The sequence below is a fragment of the Erpetoichthys calabaricus genome, chromosome 7, assembly GCF_900747795.2.
Source record: "Erpetoichthys calabaricus chromosome 7, fErpCal1.3, whole genome shotgun sequence".
Classification (NCBI taxonomy): Eukaryota; Metazoa; Chordata; class Cladistia; order Polypteriformes; family Polypteridae; genus Erpetoichthys; species Erpetoichthys calabaricus.
The window spans coordinates 102,153,166-102,172,061 of NC_041400.2; the positions used below are offsets into that span (position 1 = coordinate 102,153,166).

Below are 18,896 nucleotides of genomic sequence, written 5' to 3' on the forward strand. Positions count from 1 at the left end.
TGAGTGTAGCATAACAAGACCTCGGACTAACAAGAAGGTCAGCTTCAGAGGATTTCCGTTTCCATGCCAATGCTCAATATGTCATTTAAAGAACACTAGTCTTTAGTATTTTGGCAGGCTAGCCATGAATGGCTCATAAACAAGAAATCTTGGGAATTCAGCCAACAAATCACATCAATAGCGACATATCCATGAAGATATCCTTTTGTTTGCTTATTTGTCTTTAGATTTAATTATTTTCTTCCTTGCAACTAGATTAAATGGGTTTGAGAATGTTATGGTATGTTATTTAGAAATAAAGTATTATACAGTAACCGATACTATAGAAAAAAATACACGGGTACTGTTTGCAACAGCTGACACTTATTTGGATGTGTTCAAGAGGATGAGTTCAACTCCAATTAGGCAGTGCCAGGAAAGGGAAGGCAAATTGTAGAAATATGAATGAACAAGAAAAGTGTATGTAGACAGAGTCAGTGCCAAGTTAAAGGTCTTGTACTGGGGGCAAGATGTCATCAAAGGCACTAAAGAGAATAGAAGCAAAAGGAGTTCATCAACAGTGACTAGGATGCTTCAAAATGGTTGTTTTATTATAATGTTCTAGGATTACTGCCTTCTATAAAAAGCAATTAGTGGACTGACCAGGCTTATTAATATTATTATTGAGTGCATTTCCTTTTATTTTAAAGGTTTCCATTATTTTCTCTTGCTTTCATTCACTTTATACCAATATGCATTATTAGTAACTGGAAAAGTTATTTTGATTCATTTATAAAATTTCTGTGCTATATTTCATGTTTTGATTTGGGCATCCCCTTACAGGTGTGACATTTTCATGTTTAACATTTTAACGTTTAACGTCATGTTAATTACAATTATATTTGCAATGTACATCATGCTAACAAATGTTTAATCTATTGTGTTAAAGATGTCTGAAAGTCCATAATAAAGTAAATTTGGCAAAGGTTAGAAGCATATTTTGATAACGTAACAATCTAATATTTTAAAAAGATTTTTATGTCATGGTTATTATCTTAAAAAGAACTAGCATTACATTTCAATCATCAATGTACAGGATATGTTCTTCAAAGTTCTTTGAAAACGTCACTATACAGTGGATTCAAAAAGAATAAGAGATTTAATGTTCTGATTAGGGCGGCATGGTGGCGCAGTGGTAGCGCTGCTGCCTCACAGTTAGGAGACCCGGGTTCGCTTCCCGGGTCCTCCCTGCGTGGGTTTCCTCCGGGTGCTCCGGTTTCCTCCCACAGTCCAAAGACATGCAGGTTAGGTGGATTGGCGATTCTAAATTGGCCCTAGTGTGTGTTTGTGTGTGTCCTGCGGTGGGTTGGCACCCTGCCCAGGATTGGTTCCTACCTTGTGCCCTGTGTTGGCTGGGATTGGCTCCAGCAGACCCCCGTGACCCTGTGTTTGGATTCAGCAGGTTGGAAAATGGATGGATGTTCTGATTTTTAACAAATTTGATAACCTTTCTGAAACCATGTTTTCATTTTTACATGATGGGTTATTGAGTGTAGATTGATGGGCAAAACTGTCAAATTTATCCATTTAAAATTAAATCTACAATAAAGTGTGCAGAAAGTGAAGGAGTCAAAGTACTTTCTGAATCCACTATATGCTGATAATGGTGATCTGTAAGAAAGACACTGATAACATCATTATTGTTTCATTATCACTTTATTGTACTCTGATTTCAGAGAACATCTACTTTTTAGCCACTTACAGTATGGTAGTAATTATGGATCAAGACAATTTGTGAAACTCTTTTTTTGTACTGTTCCTAAGAAATCATCAAAGGTCACTATGGTATTAAGCATAAACAAAATGAAATAAACATCCCTTTTTACGCATCATGAGCAGGTTTAGCATTCACTAGAATCACCTTGTAATTTGTGCCTTTTTATACACACTTTTCCTCATAGGCATCAACATTTTGTGCATTTTCACATGAAAGTAACCATATTATTGTTGACAATGTCATTTGTTACCAATCACATGAATAGCAGACATTGCAACATGTATCATCTTTTTCTAACTTCGAGAGGCTAATTGTTGCTTTATATCTGCTTGCTAACAACTTCAAATTTAAGTAGATAAAATCTTACTGACTACTTCAATATTTTCTTGAACTTTGTCACTAGTGGTCTCAGGTTTTTCTTTAGTATTCTGACTTTTCCTTCTGGTTCACTCACAAAGAAAAATATTTATTTCCAGATCTTATAAAAGTAAGTCCTTGTGGACTTGTCATTTTCCTCTGTTGTTATAATGTTTACATTTACCTTTATTTACAAATAAAGTTTTATCCATCTACTGTACCTATCTATCTATGTAGCTGGAACTTTTATCAAATAATGTCATATTGGACTCATTGGGCATACTTTTGATTAAAAACATGACATTTATCTCATCCAATGAGTAATTTATTAATTTGACTCAACATTCTAAAACCTGCCCATTTAATCCAGAGTTCATATTGGGCATAAGGCCTGAGCCAAACCTAGTCAGTTCATCACAGGGGACACTCACACGTACACACACACACACCCATGGGGAGAGTTTAGAACCAGCAATTTATCTAACACTAGGGGGCTCCCCCTGCTCGCTTCGCTCGCTAGTAACTTTGCATCTCTGCCACTTGTGTTGTGAAGAGGGAGGCTGAACGCACCCCAAAGAGACTCCTCTGAAACCCCCTCTCAAACAGTGATACAATGGGAAACAAATAGTTTTTTTTTTTTTTTTACCTCCTCTTTGCTTGATCAGCTGCTAGATTGCTGCTGTGCCGCGTGATCTGCATCTTGCACAGTGCTTCAAACATTTAAAAGCCTGTACAGCAGCTGTCCTACTCTTTGTCTTTTATTCCCAGCCCCGGGCATGGTTAAATCTTTTGGCACAAAGTCCTGTCTCGCGAGACATGAGTTCTTACCATTACCATACCATTTTTATTTGTTAAGCGCTTAAAAACACAGCATTATAACCGACCGAAGCGCTGTACAGTTAAAACAAGCAAGACTAAAAGCAAAATATTTAAAAAAAAACAAACATTAAGAGAGAATTAAAACAGAGACACTAAAAAAAAAAAAAAAAAAAAACAGGTCAGGGGACCCAATAAAACAGAGAAATAGCAAAAAGCAAGTGGGAATAAGACAGGTTAAGAATTAAAAGCCAATGTGAAGAAGTGCGTTTTTAGGTGTGATTTGAATGTGGTGACTGAAGTGGCTTGCCTAACCACTAAAGGTAAGGAGTTCCAGAGCTTGGGTGCACAGACAGAAAAAGCCCTTTCACCACGAGCTTTAAAATGTGCCTTGGGAACGGTTAGGAGCAGCTGATCTGCGGATCTAAGAACACGAGGGGGATTGTGACGATGGAGCAAGACACTCAAGTAGGCAGGGGCTAGACCATTCAGTGCCTTATAGGTTAAGAGGAGTATCTTAAAATCAGTTCTGAAGCTAACCGGCAGCCAGTGTAGGGTTTTTAAAATCGGTGTAATGTGTTGGCTTCTGCTGCTTCCAGTTAAAAGTCTTGCAGCCGCAAGATATTTTTTTGTTTATAATTTGAAAACGGAAAAAGAATCTAAAAATCTAAGAACATCACATTAAAGTTTGATAAATTCTGAAAAGAATGATACCGAACATATATATGTAGTTGCATTTCTAGGCATGGGATTTTATATATAGAGAATATCTGTAGTACTAGGGTGCTGTACCGTGTTAGCCATTATGAATGTAGAGAAAAGCCAAGCAAAATGACACCTTTTATTGGCTAACTAGAAAGATTACAATATGCAAGCTTTCGAGGCAACTCAGGCCCCTTCTTCAGGCAAGATGTAAAAGATGTATTACATCTTGCCTGAAGAAGGGGCCTGAGTTGCCTCGAAAGCTTGCATATTGTAATCTTTCTAGTTAGCCAATAAAAGGTGTCATTTTGCTTGGCTTTTCTCTATATAGAGAATAGATAATCATCTTTGAAAAGGTGGGAAGAAAATCGATCTAGGCATGGAGGAGAATTAAAAATTCATCCAGGGAGCAGCCAGGCAGAGGTTCAAACTCAGGATGCTTGATTTGTGATGCCTTTGGCACTAAACAGTGAGCTAATGTGCCACCCTAAGTTCATTTATTGCTGTGTATATTAATTAATTAATTAAAGTTAATTTCAGATGCATATAATTTAAAAATCTTTTACTTAAAATAATAATAATAATTCTTTACATTTATATATGACTTTTCTTATTTCTCAAAGTGCTTTACATAGTAACAACATTATATATACTTATACATACAGTAGATGTTGTACGTCTACAGATTTTTTGCAATATAAATTAGGTCCTCGTTTATGTAATTCGTGTTTATATATTAGCATGTCATAATACATAGTGATTTTCTGCTCAGTCTTATTTTATTTTTAGTTGTATCTTTTTATTTTATATTAACAATACTATAATTGTAATGTTTGATAGCAAAATTTGCAGAGTTGAATTAGGAATTCCAGGAGTTTTTTGGTTTCCATTAAGATTGTTTAATTGTGATGTTTTTTTTAATTGAATTTCATAATAACAATTTAGATAGGGAACCATGCTTAAGTGATCTGTGATGTCCCCTGGAGTGTTTTACTGTTGTTAGCCCTACACGCATTGTTCTCTTCCTTGGCTGATTCTATTATATTTATTCCAGTGCAGGACAGGACATTCCATTAAAAGCAGTGGGCATAGATGTCACCAGCACTTGAACGCATCCTTCAGTTTTACATAGTATTTGCAACTCCCCAATCTAACCATCATTCTTTGAGCAAATTAATTTCTCTGTATACATTTTAGTTATCCCAAAAGATTTATGTGTGACCACCACTACTTATGCAATTGTCACAGAAGGAGAATAATTTTATTTATTCTGTTATGCCTCTAAAACTAATTCATCGTTCTATTAATCAACATTTTACAGTACAGATTCATTAATTTTTATGCAGTTTCTCCTGTGAGCTCTTCAAAGACTGCATGTTATGCATCAGTTTGCTGCATTAATGTGATTTAAATTAAGAGCAAATAAGTAGCATTATTACATGCCTTCCTGCAGAATCAATCAAAGCACTTCCTTCTCGGAGGCTAGTTTAATTTAAAAGATGTTTTTTTAAGTGGGTATGGTTACTTTATTAGAATCAGCTGCATATGTCAGCTGGTTGGCAAAGACACTTGTTCAAACAATGCCATTACTGTGCACTATCCAGGCTTCATTTTTTCAAAGAATTTGTTCAATATTCCATATGGCACACACTGTATTATTTAATTTGCAATAAGCACTGACTGTAAGAAATGAAAAACTGCTGCATGATGTTCAAAAAGACATTGTCTGGACTGCTGCCTCAGAGCTCCAGAAGCCTGGGTTCAAGTGCTAATCCAATTACTGTCTTTGGGAAGTTTCCAAGTTTCCCTGCGTGCTTTTCCACTCTAACCTGCCCAAGTGTGTGAGAGTGTGTATGTGTGTGAATGAATGTGTTACTGTGACACGCAATGAACACATGTCCCATCTGGGATTGGTTTCTGTCTTATAAGACCCCTGTGACACATTTTATTTACCTACCACCTAGCAGATAGGGTGTCTATTTTTGAAGGGTAAGTAATATTTAAATACACTGTGTTATTACTTGCATTATAATCATTGTTTTTTTAGCAATTACTTTTCAGAAATTTGATAACTTTATTTAGTTAATATTTTTTTTTTTTAAATGTATTGTTATTTTTGTAATTAATATATATTTTTTATTTTAATAATGTCTTTGGATTACCATTTTGTGTATTTCTTAGTTCATGGATGATACCCTTTTGTACATCTGGTATCCATAACCATTGTGTGGTTGCTGGGTATATGCGCCACTTGACCCATGACATCGAGCTGTAAAACACAGGTCTATATGGCCAATATTGTCATGTGGACAGAGTACAGTGAAATTCTTACTTGCGTGTGCCGAACAACATGCAACACATCACCACTCCCCAGCAACAGGATTAGTGAGTAGAACTTACTGTCTTCTGTCGTCCATGCCCTAAATAACCACCTTAGCTCAAAACATATGGCATCCTTACCTGAAAAATCTCAGAACTCATTTGTTTTGTAATAATCATAACTATGTGGTCTCTCCTGGACCATTTTGAACAATTAGTATGTAACAACAGAAAAATGCCAAATGAATTAACAATAAGAAATCCAAATTTTCTTTATCTTGATGGACTCCTTCAGTATGATGGCTAAAATAAATAGGTGTCTGAACTCTAAAAAAAAGTTAAAGTAAGCATACTAATCACTACGCGGATTAATCTTATTTTTGATTTTGTCTTTGGTCTGTTTTCCGATTTTGAGTTATATTATTGGCTTTGGTGTTTGGTGCTTTGTATTTCTCAATGCTTTCATCCCAGAAATGATTGACTAATCTCCTGTTACATTCCTAAAACACATTTGCTTCTCTACCAATTGCCATCAATTAATTACAAATCATTATAATATTCCCAAATTCAAGAAGATCATTTTTTTTTAACTTTTCTTTTTTAAACTGGCTATAGTCACATTGAAGAAATTATACCTTTGGGACATGTTACTTTCCACTTGAGGGGCGGCACGGTGGTGCAGTGGTTTTGCTGCTGCCTCGCAGTAAGGAGACATGGGTTCGCTTCCTGGGTTCTCCCTGCGTGGAGTTTGCTTGTTTTCCCCGTGTCTGCGTGGGTTTCCTCCCACAGTCCAAAGACGTGCAGGTTAGGTGCATTGGCGATCCTAAATTGTCAAAAGTGTGTGTGTGTGTCCTGCGGTGAGCTGGTGCCCTGCCCAGGATTTGTTCCTGCCTTGCGCCCTGTGTTGGCTGCGATTGGCTCCAGCAGACCCCCGTGACCCTGTGTTAGGATATAGCGGGTTGGACGATGACTGACTGACTGACTTTCCACTTGTCTGCAGTCATGCACATTTCTCAATAGACATGAATAGACTAACAACATATTACCTGATCCAAAAGAATATATTTTTGTGGAAAAACTATGAAAGAAACATAATCCCAAAAGTTGTGAGAATGTTTTCCTATATAGTATGATAATGTGGCTTTTATAAAAATACAAAGATTATGTGCCAAAAAATGCTTATTCTGTGTCAGGCAAAGACCCCAAATTTTAGTCATTTCTGAAGGTTGTTTTTATTTTTCATTATCTTTGTAAAAGGTGGCATACAAAAAAAAGATATCTTAGAATTAGAGCACAGTTATGATAAAAAAAGTGATTAGGATTACAATGAGTTGGAGTCCAGGCTTGAACTTGTAACCTTATGGTTTAAGGTAAAATGTCTCTCACTGAAAATCCCCTGACTCTTCTTTTACTTTATGAAAATCATCTTTTTATCATTTCCTTTTACTTGAACTTTCTTCAGCATGGACCCAGGGGTTATCTAAATTGGTGAAGCTATTCCAGGGACAGATGGAAGGTATATCCTTCATATTGAACTTGCTCTTAGCAATTAATTTATTTCTTTTTTCTTTTTTTTTTGCTTTCCTTCTCTTTTATTGGAGTCTATGCATGTGTGCCTTCTTTCTCTCTGAGTAACTCAGGCAGTCTCTAACCTTTTGTTTTTCTTTCGTAATTTGTTTACAGGGCTTGGGGTGGTTCTAGGATTTCTGTTCATATTTTTGTTAGTTTTCAGTCTTCCCCAAAAAATGATAAGGTTGTCTTACTACTAAATTTTTGCTTAACATTTAATAAAAATTAGTCACAAAAATGTTTACAATAACAATAAAAATAAGAACAATAAAAGTTTATAAAACAAACTAAAACAGATTGGGATGTTCTCAGTTGAGATGCTAACAGATAACAACAGAAATAAAAACAGTGTGTCATCTAATTAGATCTTGACATGATATATTAAAGTCTCTATATTCTAAAGAAATGGGAATCAATAAAGACAGCACAATGAAATAAAGGATGCCGAATACATTGCTGGTATTATCTCTTGTTTGCACATATGTTTTGGTACTTTAAAAAGTGTAATGGCATATAGAAAAAGCTATACATCTACTTTTTGTGGTTAATCACCTCAATGACAACCTATGATGATGACAGTGAACCAGAAACACACTGCTGGTTTGCTTCTTTGATTGCCATTTTATTGATGAAGCCCCTGTTTAGGCATGTGAAATTTTGACCGTTGTAGTATAAGGGTATGCAGCTCAAGTTCAATGCATACAATCAATGTGCCTTGTTGACTTTCTACTCAGATTACATACCCGCAGGCTTCTGTTGGAATGATTCGATCTAGAATTCAATCAGAATTTGTCAGGATCAATCGGCCTGATAAACAGGAAAATTATGAGTAGTGAAACTGGTACAGACAGACTTTGTTATTGCTCCAGGAGTATTGAAGCCTGATCCCAATTAGATCATTTTTTGCTGAACAGCTACTTTGCTGAAGGTTGGCACTGCGGTGCAATTGTTAGCACTGTTGTCTCCTAGCTTAAAGCACATGCGTTTCATCCATCCATCCATTTTCCAACCCGCTGAATCCGAACACAGGGTCACGGGGGTCTGCTGGAGCCAATCCCAGCCAACACAGGGCACAAGGCAGGAACCAATCCCGGGCAGGGTGCCAACCCACCGCAGGACACACAAACACACCCATACACCAAGCACACACTAGGGCCAATTTAGAATCACCAATCCACCTAACCTGCATGTCTTTGGACTGTGGGGGGAAACCGGAGTGCCCGCAGGAAACCCACGCAGACACGGGGATAACATGCAAACTCCACACAGGGAGGACCCGGGAAGTGAACCCAGGTCCCCAGGTCTCCCAACTGCAAGGCAGCAGCGCTGCCCACTGCGCCACCGTGCTGCCCACATGCGTTTCATTACTATCCAATTCACTTTCTAAATCAAATATATAAGTCTCAGATTTATCAGCAACGGAATTCCTAACAGAAGAAAACACTTCCTTTTATAATTAGAATTTCTTATTAACTATTGTTTACCCATCCTTTTGGTTAGTTACCATATTTGTGATGTTTGTTTTCCTTCTGTACATTCATCCATTTTTTAATCACATTTTGTTCTGATCAGACTAACAGGGGTCCCAGTTTGAAGTGAAATGATTGCTTTCATCAGAAAATTTTTCCAGCTATAATAAAAGAGAATATATTTAATAGAGTGAATGATACCACTAAGCACTTGCATTTGGCATTTTATAAACTCCTTCCTATTGGGCTACTTTAATAACTCCCAAACATTGGAAACCATAGTAAAGTTTTTGGCAAAATGTTTGTACTTCTTCGTAACATTATATTATTGATGTATTATTTGTTATAAGCCTTCAAAGCAAGTGCATTTCAATCTATAAATCACAAATGAATGATTGTCTGTTTTTCTTTATTCATGGCAACTCGCAGCAGACTGCTTTATATACTTTTTTTTTAAGTTGATAAGAATATTTTTCAAGTGGAAAGAGACCAAAAGTCTAGTATTGCCGTCTTTCTGAACAGCTGTGTTTTCTTTTAACCAAATGCAATACCGTGTCCGTAGTGGGATGGATTATGTAAAGCAAAAGCCGATCATCTCAAGATGCCAAGTGAAATATGTAAAATGTGAAACACAATATTACTTTGATTCCTTCAAAGCAGTGAAAAGCCTAGAATCCTTGCTGTAGTCACTTCACGGGTCAAAGGATCCTGACAAAAAGATAGCTCATTGTTTTCGGTATGAGAGGGGAAAAAAGCATTGCTTTTATTCTCCAGCCAGCTCCAAAAGAAAAAAAAAAGCACAGGATACAGATGATTTTGAACTGAAACTGGGATAGAAATAAAGAAGCCGACACAAAAAAAGAAAATCTAATTTACTCAGACAAGAGCTGCCCACGAGGGCTGGCATTCAGTGGTATGAAAGTGCAGTGGGAGAGGCAAATCCCTTATATCGCCTGTCTTGGTGTTTATTAATCAGTCATTCATTACTGGATTATTAAGAATATATAAAAAGAGACTTACCTCACACCCCCACTACAAATAAAATTATTGTTTAAATTATTACAAATGATGAGATTCATAATGGTTAAACATTAAATAGTACAGCATAGTGACACAGTGGTTAGTGCTGGTGCTGAATTATGTAGTACAATTTGTAAGATTTCAAGATGCACAATATAAACGTATGCAGAAATTCATTACATTTTCAAAACTGCATTATTGCCTTTCATGAAAAATATGGACAAAAGAGTGAGAAATTGGGGTCTCAGGTATAGGATAACCCCATTTATGTCATTTTCAGCAGGGCTCCATCTCTGGTCTCTGTTTTTTTTTCTTAGCCTGTTTAGTCTTTTTGTTAATTATCTATTTATTTTTATCTTTGTAAATTTTTTGTTATTTTTTTTATTTACATAAGAACAACTTATATTTGACAAATGAGAGGAGAGCATTCAGTCCATCATTTTGCTATTGATATTTGATATTTTGCTTCTTATTGATAAATGTTTCCTGCTTTTATAATGATGCTGTATTTATTGTTAATATAGATTTTTATTTATTGTCTTTGCATTTTATATGTTGAACAAAAGGAAGTATAAGAATGCTTGCAACACAATAAAATAAAATAAAAAAATGAAATTGCTTCAAAAGAAAAAGGAGTGTTTGTGCTAAATTTTCTAATTGAATATATTATACCTTAACCATCCCTTTTACTTCTTCAGATAGTTGTAAAGGGTTTTGATTTGAATGTCAATCTAGTGTATAATAAGCAGAAAGTCTTACAAAACAAAAAGTGTTGGAGTACCTGCTGGGGTCCTGCTTATTGAAGAGAAATGATAAATGATGAAGGTGAACTTGTGTTCATGTGTCCTGGTTCTTCTCTTTCGAGTAATCTGTCTGCTTTATTTTTGTGAGTTAAATAACAAAAACCACCTTAGTATATTATACCTTCAAAGAAAGCCTTTAACAAATAAACATAGTCTACGTAGGTTATAATGACAAGAGAGGTCGGGAGCACACACAGATACAATGCCTTACTGCGCCCACCACACAAACCACCTCAGGATCCCAAATTAGGGCCCAAGTACAGCTGTGCAATGGGTGATACCTCAGCACCACACTAGTTCAAATGGAATGGTGTGAGGTTTTTTTTTTTTTTACAGTGGCTGGAGTGACAATTCTACCACCAACCCCTAAGTTTTCCCTGAAAATTGGAGGACCTTCTTGCAGGGCTGAATGCAGGTTAACGTCATACCCAGGAAGGTGCAATTAAAATTTAAGGGAATTGCTCAAGTTTATGGGATTTGAACCAGCAACCTTCCGATTGCCGGCACAGATCCCTAACCCCAGACCCACCATGACAAGACAGACCAATAATAGAAACACATAGGAAACCAAATACAGTACACTACCAAAACCAAATACAACACACTAAAGCAAACGCATAGTTAAAAGTATGTGCTAGGTTTATCACCTTTTAACTAAAAACCGTAATAAGCATTTGTTCTAGCTATCCTTAAGTATGATACCAAGAAGCTTGCTGTAGTAGCTTTTAAAAAGTGTTGTTGATAATTTAATCAAATGCGACCATTGGAACCATGCCTCTGATAGCTGTACATTGCATTGTAGTAATGGGACAACAAAATACCTGTGCTCACAAGAAAAACAAAATGGAGTTACGGCAAACTAAAACACAGTGATAATTAATATTAACAAATATTCAGAGATAATATTTTGCATGGGTTAACACAGAGCGTATATTCCTGAAATCCAAAACTTTAAAATCTAGCATATTGTCTTGACACAAATATTTCTTTTAGAGATACTGTAAATGTAATTTTTCATGTATGAATGGAGAAGTCTGTAAACAAACCGATGCGAAGTCCAGTGGGTACAGTCCCTAAGGGTCTTCTGTAATATGCAGAAAATAAACATTGTCTAGGACTACTTATAGTCAAGTTAGTTGAGTTAAAGTTGAGTAAACCCTTGTCAGGTTGCCAATAAATCATCTGTACATTGCCAAAGTGTTTCAAGTCACAGTTTTTCATCTGGGCCTAATATTTCCTGAAAGAATTCAAAAATTGCCTTCATTGATCCAGTCTCAATGTATTGTCTTCGCCACATCCTACTATAACAGCTTTAGTAGGGTCTAAGAAACAAGCAAATCAAGCAAAATGTATTTATAAAGAACATTTGAAAACAACATTGTGCTAGCCAAAGCACCGTACTTATAAAAGGGAAAAGGCAAGAAAAAGGACAACAATATTATAAACCATATGATCATTAACATAGAAATGTTAAGACAAAATTAAATCAAAAATATAAAAAATATGCATCTAGATAGACTTGAAAGTTTTCAGTGTACATTTAAAAGCAGTAATTGAAGGAGCAGCTCTAATACTGAGGGGTAAACTATTCCACAGTCTTGGAGCAGCTACTGCAAAGTGACAGTCCCCCTTTATGTTTTAACCAGGCACATCTAATAACAGCTGACACGATAACCATAATGACCTGGTAGTTGAGTGGGGGAAGAGCAAGTATGCAATATGAGGTGGGACCAAGCCATTAAAAATTTTAAAACCAAAAAGTAGAAGTTTAAAATAAATCCTAAAATGAACTGGGATCCAGTGAAGGGAAGCTAAAACCGGAAGTGATGTAACCGCTTTTCTTTGTGCTAATCAATAATGTTGCCGCAGCTTTCTGAACAAGTCACAGATATAACAAAGAGGACTGACTGAAACTTATATATAAAGAATTACAATAATCTGAATGTGAAGGTATAAATGCATGGATCACTTTGCTCTAAATCAGCAAATAATGATATTGGCTTCAACTTAAAGATCATTCTAAGCTGGATCATGCTACCCTTGATAATGACATTACTTGAAAAAGATATTTATAAACTGTAATAAAATGAGAATAGGCAGCAGGATGAGTTGGGGCATCCTCCTGGTATACCCCATCTAAAGTGTAAGCAAATATAAAAATGAAAAGATTACAAACAAGAGTACAAATCAAAGGTGTTGTCGTGAAACAAAAGATCTTGGAAAATAAAGTGGTTCTGAGCAGGAGCTGCATCTCTTTGAGTTGTGGGTTTGAACTGAATGCCCACTTCTGTTAGCCATCGTGGTTTTATAAGGACCTTGGGGAAGGGGCGGGGCTTCCTAGACTTGTGACCCAGATGTCCCTCCATACTGCAGATGGAAAAGGAGAATTCATTAGTGAAAGTGTAATTGTTTACCTGTGAAGAGCCCTGAATGTGTCCACTAAGCACGTGTGAATGAAAAAACATTTAGCTCTGTGTTGTCACACTTTAAAAAAATGAATTAATTTCAGAATATGAATGGGAGAATGTTCGATTATGCTTAAATTTAGTTAATTGATTTGTGAAAACCATTGTGAGTACTGCACAGATGAAAGCATAAATTTAAATTAGTAATTCATACTGTGCTAATAAATTATAATGTATGAATTAATACTAGTAAATCACATATACAACTCAGAAAAGGAATGATAGTGATTAAAATCACAATGGAGTGATTAAAATCACAATGGACACCTTACCAAATGTTACTGACAAAAGAATTTAAGTGTAACTAATGCTAATGTAGTTTTCAGGTGCAGGTTGTTTTTGGTGCAGTGGCAGCACTTCTGTGGATAGCAACAATGTCAGCAACCAGGGCTGCTGAAGTTCCATCTTACCTCAGTCTTTTATGTCCAGCAGGAGGACTGGGATTTAATCCCAGTAGGAGATGTGCTGTGACAGGCTCTAAGAACAAACCCATTCTCAGTTACAATATAAAACAAATGTAACCTTTTTTGCATACGCTGTGATAAGATAAATGTGTGAAAAAAAAATTGAACACTTTCAATTCTGAAGCCTCTTCATCAGTTAAAAAAAACAAAAAAGATACCAGACTATTGCAAGGATTTTACAAGGGGGCACTTGGATGTTTTTATATTCTATGCTTCAATCACTAAGCTTTGATGCCTCATTTCCCAAGCTAATTTCTAAGCTTTTGAAGGGGATTAGGAGACGAGAAAATACAAGATTAAAAAGTTATTTTAGTCAAATAAATTAGTACTTTAATATATGATTTTATTAAAGCGAGTGCACACAATGACAATTAGTTGAAGTGGTTATTGATAAAAAAGAGAGCTCAAGGCTTTCACTGTCACATTGTCATTGCAAAGCTGGATAAAATTCCCCTAGGGAGCTTGCCTGGGACAATAATTCTAGACAAATTCATGGTCTTAATTTGTGGAAACCTCTTCACATTTTGTATCTTTTGAACTTTTCTTTTGTAATTTGTGCACTATTTTCCTTTACATTTAGGTTTTAATTCATATTAAAAAAAAACACATTAGAAAATTTTAATGCCAATTCAAATCAGAATTGAATATTATTTTAGCCTAAAATTTTCATTTTTATATTTTAAAGGTTTTATACTTACACTTCTCCCCTAATATCATCAAATACTCTTCCAACTCTGATATACAGCCTTCCACTGCATTCCTGTAGTTGTTTTGTTCTACACATTGGCCATGTAACACACTCATACTTAGTTTTTGCATTAAGTAGGCAGTTTTCTTAACCAGAAGAATGTCTATAAAGAGAAAATAAGACCTTATCAAACACAAAATCAAAATCAGGAAGGTTCCTGATTACAGTTCATATGAGGTAGAACTCTTGCTGTTGTGAAATGTAACGTGTATGTCAATTAAATGAACTGTGTATGTCTTGGTATTGGTATGCAGTGTATGATAGGAAAAGAAAGTTACAACAGGCAATTGTTCAAGTAAATCTTACCTACCTGACTGTGAACTTCATGTCAATCAAACTGATTTGATAATATTTTACAGAGGTTAGGTTAATAGGAATTGATTATTTATATTGGGCTGATTGTCCTGTTTACATAAAAATAATACTTACTGTATGCTCAAAGCCAGCTTCCAAGTCAGAACATTGTATTAAAGAAAAATATCATTGTTAATTTTTTTGACACTCAAGTAAAAGCTTACAGCCTTTACCCAGCAAAAATGGTAACACTACAATATGAAAAATATAGTGCAAACTGACATTTAAAAACAATCTGACATTAAGAATAGCCAACAATTTATTGTGGGAAAAACACATTTGACACAAGAGATTTTCTGGTACTGTCCTATCAGTTGTCAAAAAAATACACAAACCATAATGTACTATAAAGATACTGTCTACCATATAATAAAACACCACCGTCTGTGTATGTGTGTCCAGTCTCTCAGAGATTTCAAATACACAGGATGAGATGTTTAACATCCATAGTGCCTGGGGACTATGCAAGGCAGGGGTGTCCTCTTCCCGGAGTCAAGCTTACACCTGACAGCATACCTAAAAGAAGAAATTGCATTATGTTTCCGATGTTTTGAGGAGGCTGGACAGCCACATCACTGGGGTTGTCAAGTGGGCTACTACTTTCATCAATGTTTCGCTGACTAGGCCCACAACGTCTCCAGTAGCCTCAGCAGTGGTGTCTGGCGTCCCAGAACCACCCCCCTCTGCATTTGTCCAGCCTTCTTATTTGGAAGACCAGATAGGGTCTTTTCTTTTAGCAATCTGATTGGTCAATTCAGTTTGTCATTTGGTCAGTTTGGTCAGTTTTATCTTTGGTCTGATTGGTCAGTTTGGCGCTGGTGACACGTTCGAAAGGAAGTGCCGGGAAAGAGAGGTTGACGCACATGAGGAGGAGAAAAGGCGTAGAAGGCATCTTTCAAAGATGTGAAATATAAAAGTAGACAGGAGGCAAGCAAAGTGTTTTGGAATGACAGTCTGAAAAAACGGCCATACAGAATGCACTTGGGAGTGTCGGTAAAGAGAGGTTCTGACACATGAGGATTCTGGGGAAAGGAACTGATGGTCCATGCAGGGCAAGAGATATCAAAAAATGTTTTGTTAAATGTATTTTATTACCTGTCTTTGACAGGTGACATATTGTATATAGTAAATCCTGATGATTTGAAGAATTAGTTATAAAAAGCAAAAGTGTGGGTGTCTTCAACTTTGATTTAAGTGATACTGTTGATGGACCATCAGCGATAGGCCAAATTCCTTGAAGTAGGAGCCACAAACTGAAATGCATTCTCAGAAGAGTGATCGTCCAGTTTCTAATTTTTTAGTTGTTTTAGGAGTTTATGCAGGGTAAGCACTGTTGGTGAGCACCAGGAGGTGTTGTGTCTAACAGGAAGTTATTGTAGTTTTACTGGCTAATGTGTGATGTGAATAGAAAATGGGCTGGCAATTTAAATTGAAGTTTACAGCAGTAAGTGCTGTATTTAAATATATGACATAAAATGTCCTGGACTGTGATGATTGTTGCACTACTCTGTTGTACAGAGAAATTAATCAACCGTTTCTTATAGTTACACAGTTAGAACTCTTGACCTGTTCTCAGAGACAGAATACCAGTGAAGTGAAACAGCACAAAACTAAAGTGTTATATTGTAAAAAGAATAACACAGGATAGCAGAAATCCCAAAGCGTACAACAAAGTATCAAATGTACAGACGGAAAACAACTGGGCCTAACCAAATAGTCTTTACTTCCCTGTCTGCTTGGACGGGAGCCCACAGCTGTTTCCTACCTCAAAAAATGTACAAATATTCACCTTCAAACCTTCCTCACCTTTTAGTCTAGCTTCATTTTCTCCCGCCAACAGAATCTTTGTCCACCTTTCACCCAATTAAAAGACTTTCTGTCCAGAAAGGTCTTTTAAGCCCTGGCCAGGGATCATTTTTGGCTGCATTATGGAAAAGGTTTCAAGGGTCAGAACCATCCCCTGAAGTAATTGTTCTAGAACTCATTCTAGTGGCCACAGGAGCTCTTGCTGTCCTAAGTTCCAGATGCTGGTTAATCTCCAGATCATCTGTCCATTATATTTTATCTTAAGGTGCAACATGCAAAATAAGGGATCTCCCAATGGCCATCTAGTGCATTGTGGGACTTGCTTTCAATTAATAACAGTTCCACACAGTCCTTCCACTATTATAACAACCACTTGTGGTGGCACACTGACTGCACCAGTCAAGTAGTCAGTGCCAGTAAAGTCTTCACATTTATCACCAAACTCCTGTCACAGACTGACTTAAGACACTTCCAAGCTTAGTCTGAGTCTCTTCACAATATATTTATTTATAAGGAGATTCAAGCTAGTGTAGAGCAAAGTGGGCACTGCCCATTTTACTAAGCTTTTAGTGGCACACAAAGTCTGTTAACACAGCAGATTCAACAGGGATGCAAAACACCAGCTGCACCCCACTCTACCTGCATTCCTGACTGAAAACTAAAGTGAAGGGATGGACAGCAGCTCTACTAACACTTTGGTCAGCCCTGTTCTTCATGTGATAACAGAGGTGTAAATCAGGGTTGAGTTGACCCCTCCTCAAAGACTTCTTCAGACAAAATGACACCCAAATGTAGGTTTGTAACCGCAAGCTGAACTCTTTCTGAATGTAATGTACAAAATAATGCACCTATAAGCAAGCACTGGATATGTAGCTGGAAGTGACTTTGATCCAAATACCAGAGATTAGAATTTTCTTCAAAACTATCTGCTTTTCATATCTTCTGACTCTTTGAAGAGGTGAAAGCTGACAATCTTGTCTTTCTGGGGGAAGGTGAAAGCTGATGACCTGCTCTCACTTGGAACTGAAAGATGACAACCCACACTCGTTGGGGTGAGAAGCCACTCACTCTCAGTAGAACTAAAAGCTCATAAACTTTCTTTGGCCTAGCAGTGTTCTGTGTAGAGCCTTGAGCTAAACTGTCTGAACTAACTCTAAGATCCACTCTGCCAAGCCAAGTTCTGTTCCAGTGACAGAGCTGTATCTAATAAGACTGAGAAGCATCATTACTTCAAGAAGGAAACTTCAGTGCCTACACTGTTTTGCGAGAAAGAGTAACGTTTTCCCCTATGAAGCTGCATGGGAAACAACAAAAAGCCTAACAGTAAGCTAAGGAAGGCAGCATCACACTACACCACAAATAAAGGACCATGTAGCAAAGGCAAATAGTGCACTCCAACACCAAAAGAGTTCTCCACTTGAACCTGCAGCAACAACACTCAACTCAACACAGCATCAGACATCATCATTAAAGCCTTGGTATTGTAAAACTGTTTATCTGTTCCAAGGTAATTTAAAACTATAAATAGTCAGGAAACAATCAACGCTTTTTTTTGCCTGTCTCAGCTGTCTTGCACCTTGTTTTCTTTATTGGTATATATGCAGTTATCATGTCTCAGGCAGGATTCCTACCCTGGCTGGGGTTCAAATTCATGTTTTATTTCTCTTTTGTTTGTTTTTGATTCTTTGATTTATGTTGATTATGTTATATTACTTGTTGGTTATATACATCATTCTTTGCTTTTGATTTTGTTTATGTATGTAAGCTGCCTGTGTTATGTTCCTTGTGTTTTGTGGGTGGTCCCCCAAGAGGCTGGGCCAGCGGCCAATCACCTCCAAGATCTACCTTCCACCCTATAAATGAGAAGGGTCACCCACAGTTCTAATCAGTTCATTTTAAATGTGCCTGGGGGTGGACAGTTTACCTGTATTCTGCCGTGCTTATTGTGTCTATACATTTTTGACTTCATGCTCTGTTTTTTTGCCTTTGTGTTTTGGATTGTGTTTTTGAAACTTTGTTCAAATGGGATTGCCTTACTAACAACTCATTTATACCTTGTGTGCTCTTCAGAGCTTCTTAGTCAGACACAGCACTTTTGTGATAATAAATCTATCTATTATATAAAAAATCTTGGGTCAAGTTGTGATTTTCTAGGAGACACTAACGTTCCGCGAGACAAGGAGGGCAGCTGCTGTACAAGCTTTTAAATGTTCGAAGTGCTGCACGACATGCAGATCACGCAGCACGG

At 36.7% G+C, this 18,896-nt stretch overlaps 1 protein-coding gene across 2 annotated transcripts in view; it reads left to right on the forward strand.

The window, feature by feature from the left end:
* The window catches only part of megf10 (multiple EGF-like-domains 10), a 270,730-nt gene that overhangs the window by 137,473 nt on the left and 114,361 nt on the right, over positions 1-18,896 (forward strand). The gene's annotated exons all lie outside the window — the stretch shown is intronic.